General features: G+C 33.0%; 1 pseudogene; it reads right to left on the bottom strand.

Annotated features, from left to right (window-relative positions):
* Nucleotides 1-2220: 2220 nt before the first annotated feature.
* LOC129286471 (G-type lectin S-receptor-like serine/threonine-protein kinase At1g11330) lies at nucleotides 2221-3656 on the bottom strand (annotated as a pseudogene).
* Nucleotides 3657-5278: the final 1622 nt, after the last annotated feature.

The following is a 5278-nucleotide window of genomic DNA, read 5'->3' as shown; positions in this document are numbered from 1 at the left end:
CGTTGATTTCCAACTTTCAATAGTGACTATTTTTTGGTGGTGACAAATTTTCTGTTTTGCGGCAACATTTGTTGTTGCCAATTCTCAATTTTCAACAGCGACTTTTATTGTCGTCGCAGATTGAATCAGGGACAAGAGCTCTTGCAGTAATATTGTGGTGACTTTTTGTTACCATTGAAAACTTTCAACGATGACTTTTTAGCTTTTAGTGGTAACAAATGTCGCTGCTGAAGGTCAATTTTTTTTTGGGTAGTGTTAATCCTCATACATTGATTAGAAAATGCTTGAATCGGCTTCATTATTGTTGTGGGTATTTGGGCAATCTTCCCTGGAAAATCTCTTTCTTCGTTTGACCGTTTCGGCCACATTATCTTGGTTTGTATTTGCGAGTGCCATGACTCGCCAAGCCTTGAATTCATGGACGTAAATCGAAGATAATTCTACCGAGGATGTAAAAATTTCCTAATTTAAGCAATAGGTTCTTTCTTGAGTTACCAAAATTTATTTACATGCGAATAGCGGTGAAAATGCTTACTCAGGTTGATGATAAATTATTCAAATTCTTTCTGCTTTCACATTTTGTTGATGGAGCTTTCGAATTCTTTTTGGAATACGTTTCCATTATTTTTTTAGTATTTAATTAACGTGGTAGACACCGCACCAAATTGACATGTTTTCACGTGTTCAGTTTTCTAGCTGTCTAGCAAAGTTTCGTGACTTCTCTATCATTGACTTTCTCTGATGGAAGTTTGGAGTTCATAATGATATTCCGACGTAAAAAGGTACGCCCCTTTTCCATGAACAAGATTGTTGTGTTACAGAACATGGAGACAATTTTGAGGTGTTTTTGTCGATGTTTGGTCATAAAACTCAAAATTCTCTTAAGGTTTTAGTGACTAGTATACAATAATGGTTGAATACACACACACTCTTAAGGCAGTTGATCTAGCATTGTTTATTTGAATGGGCTTGAAATACAATATTAATTCCTGGTGCTTTCTATTGCTGTTAGCTATTGTGGCTCCAAAATTGTCACACATTATTAGAGTAATAGTGGCCGAAAGGGAGAGAGTTAGTAGATTAAGGTGGTTTGAATATCAAAAATGATAAAATAATGCCACAGTGTTTTAGTGTAATATATTCTGGTAAATGGTAGTTTTCATAATGCAGTGCGAGTTTTGATCTATTTTGGGTCTAAAATAATCTAAGTCAACATTTACCGGGTTGATTTATTATATAAGTGATCAAAAATGGTTTTGTAATTTTCCTCCTTCACCCAACATTTGAAACTCTTCCATATTTAAGTGATCAAAGATGATCCATAAAATTTTTAAATGTAGAAATGTTTTCTGTAGCTCACAAGTTAATTATAACTGCTTGACATCTCTTGAAAAATCAACCGCAGCTGAACACTGAAGTTTCTCTGTTGCGTGATTTCATCCCTATCAATTTATATCCGATCCTATGGGTTCAAAAAATAAATTATTAACTTCTACCTCTTAACTGGATCTAGCTACATTTGGATATGCATGGGATCTGGTGTTATAGGCACTGTATAATTGTATTTTTCATTGGCCCCGAAATTTTACAAAATTTGTTGTAGTTTGTGTTTTGTATTGATTACAGAACTATTTGCTCTTGTTTTTAATACTTTTTATGTGCCAGTAGGGGTGCTAAAAAGATACTTCCAGTAAATCTAGTCAGACTATTAATATAACCAGAATTTTTTATCAAGGAAAGACTATAATCAAACAAATGTTATGATGCACATGCATTGAATCCCTTGCTTATTTTAGTTTGAAAATCATGAATTTTAATTGGGTTTTTATAAGTGATTGTATGCAATTGCCTTTTATAAAAAGTGGACAGACTGGCTGCAGGGGACCAGTTCTTGTTCGTCATTGAGATAACGCCCGAGACACTATTGAGTAAAACTTGAATGGTTTTAGGATTGATAAATATTACAATTCATACCTTGATTTCAAAAAGAATCCTTATCCAAAAACAGCAATTACATAAAAAACAAACAAAAATGGAGAAAGCTCATGTACAGTATTTACTTCATACCACTAAGAATGCAATAACTAGGAAAATGAAGTTATTCATCAAAATAATGCTATTTTAATTAGTGACAGATTTGTAATCCAGCTATCTGCCCTGCATGTCACTAATACTGGCTTCATCGTTGGAAAATATTGCTTGATTTTCTTCTGGAGTCAATTAATTCAATATACTTTGCCATTGGATGAATGCAGGTTGCCTTGGAGGAGGAAGATGGACAATCTCACTATTAAGCATGGAAACTACGCTGCTCATACTCGGCCTCCCTATTGCAAGATCTTGTACACAGAGAAGTCCTATTTGTATGCACCTCAATATATCCTTCGCTGGGTTTTGATTAAATATTTCTGGATCTATTAGCTGTACAATGTTTTCTTCATTCCACAATTTCAATGCCTAAAACACAAAAAAAAAAAAAACATATGTAATTATTAGCTTTGGAAAGCTTGAGAGCTAAGAGTTAAATTGACATTTAATTATATTGGTAATTAGGTATTTAGGAAGCTAATGAATTGTAGACTTACAAATCCTATAAGGCTTAGAGAGTGCTCATTGTTATAAAAGTATGAGTTTCTTCTACTGCTAATAATCTCTAATAATAAAACTCCAAAACTGAAGACATTTGATTTCTCTAAAAATAATCCTTTCATTGCATATTCTGAAGACATATAGCTACCGCATTGTTGAGTCAAATAACCAATTATTAGAGTACTCACTACTTGGCACGCTATTATAATATTGGAACTTACTAGACTCCAACAACTCTTCTTGTGTTCACTAGATCTTCACTTCCTTTGAAAATTCTAGCCATACCAAAATTTAATATTTTGGGAATCATGTTCTCATCTAGCAAGATGTTACTTGCCTTTAGATTTCTATGTATAATTTTTAGTCTAGAATCCCTAAGAAGAAAAAGTACTCCTCTTGCTACTCCTTCCATTATGACAAAGCGCTTCCCCCAATCTGGAAGTTTACGTTTTTTTGGATCTACAACAGCAAAGGGGAGGGTTATATTAATTTTGTCCATGCCATAAAGAGCTCAATCTTAAAATATCTGTAAGAAACACTCCTATGAACAAATCTTTTGTTTTTGCATTTTCCCCCCTTAGTTATGTGTGTGTTATGTGTGTATGACTAGAAAGAGCTAAAGAACTTAAGGGATCAAAAACACAAACCAAAAATAGATGCATCCAAACTTTTATTTGGCATGTATTCATAGATCAGCATCTTTTCTTCTCCTTCAGTACAACATCCTAAAAGTTTTACAAGATCGCGGTGTTGAAGCTTGGAAATGACAACCATCTCATTTATAAATTCATCTTGTCCTTGCCCGGATGCTTTGGACAGTCTCTTAACTGCTATATCCTGACCATCTTCTAGTGTTCCCTTGAAGAAATTTCCATGAAACAATTATTATAGACAAGAGGTTCAAATTAAATCGAACAAGAATTCATGAAAGAATGTACTTTATAGACTGGACCAAAACCACCTTGTCCAAGTTTATTGGACAATTGAAAGTTGTTTGTAGCAATTGCAACCTTTCCAAGGTCATAGACCAATAACTCCTAGAATTGAACTTGCGACAATTTTCCCATAATATTGTTACTTGTTTTTTTGATATTTGCTTCACGCCTTTTTAATAACACGAACCATTTACAGTTCCATTTTCTTGCTGATCATATCAATGTACTGATTTAGCAAGAGAAAGAGATGGATATTGCACTTGAAAATGTATAAACATGCATAATTGTCCAAAAGATATCAACGCACACGAATATTTCTTATGAAAATGCGTTCGATATTTAAATTGCTAATGCATATGCCATTTTAAAGCCAACATATGTGGTGAGAATTGACATTATTAGGATGACGTAAAAAGGAATTGTACCTGAATGTTTAGCCTTCGATTTCTATAAGAAGTATGCACAAGTAACACTAATAATGACAGTTCCTATTATTGCAATAATGATAATGATGAATGTCATATGCCTCTTCTTTCCTGTGATCAGGAAAAAAAGACGTTAAAGAAATTCATTCCAAACCCACAAATAAGATTATGTTAAATGAACTAAATTCCAAGTATTCTAAGAAAGTAATTTAGATACCAAGGTCTGAATAGGCTGCACGAATATATAGGTCAATTCCTCCAGTTGTGAGTTGTTGTGTCAATTAGATTTCCTTTCCAAGAAATACAACCAAGGATTGAATCATATGACTATGCTGTACAGTTACAATACTCCAAGCACTGGCTTTTGCATTTGTCTTCTGAATCAGATAAAGATACGCCAAATTTTGGTGCTTTAACCTTTTGCAGATGGAAAAACCTATCTTCTTTTCCATTTGCACTCCATTTCTTTACTCTCTCACATTGCAGCATTGATTTCCTAACACAACCAACATTCCATTTTTGTCTATTGCATTCCTTGTTATTGCTTGGTTCAAACCCACTCAAACAACTACAGATTGGTGCACTATCTGGATTGCAGATTCCAAATGCCCCACATTTATTGTAAACATCACAGTCCGAATGTTGAATAAGATAGGTTTCTTGCCATTGCTTCTTGATATCATCCCACTGTTTAGGCAATAACTTTCCTTTTGAATTCAAAACAACCATTTCTTTTATGTTAGAACCATTTGGAGAAATGAAAGTAACATGAAAAGTTTCATCCTGCTCAGATAGTTGATTGGTACCATTACTGTTCTTGAAATTCATCATGGGGACTTGTGTAAAACTAGAGCCGTCAATTAGGGCCGAGCCCGTCGGCCCTTTTAGGCCCGAAAAAATTAAGGGCCGGGCTTCTATTTTACCTTTAAAAAAGTAAATCCGAAAATAAAAGGGCCGGCCCTTTAGGGCCAGGGTCGGCCCTTTTAGGCCCGTTTATAATTTTTTTAAAAAAAATTATAATATAAAAAAATAAAAGATTAAATACATAATTTAAAGAAATGAACATATTAAATGCATTCATTCATCCTTCATTCATTTATTAAGATTTAGTTAATAATATTAGCTAAGTTTAATTTTTATTGGTATTCACTTTGATATTGCTATTTGATATTAGACTTAAATATTTTAGTTTTCTTTATTGTTGTGGTGTAAATTGATTTAAATTTATTTTTTAAAACTTAATTTTATGAATAATAACTTTTTTTATGATTATAAATATATATTTTATAATTTTTAATTGAAAAAAAAATTAAAAAAAATAGGGCCGAG

Source organism: Prosopis cineraria, unplaced genomic scaffold (genome assembly GCF_029017545.1).
Source record: "Prosopis cineraria cultivar Desert tree isolate PC_DT_omini unplaced genomic scaffold, ASM2901754v1 PC11, whole genome shotgun sequence".
NCBI lineage: Eukaryota > Viridiplantae > Streptophyta > Magnoliopsida > Fabales > Fabaceae > Prosopis > Prosopis cineraria.
This window is presented reverse-complemented; position numbering and strand designations above follow the sequence as displayed.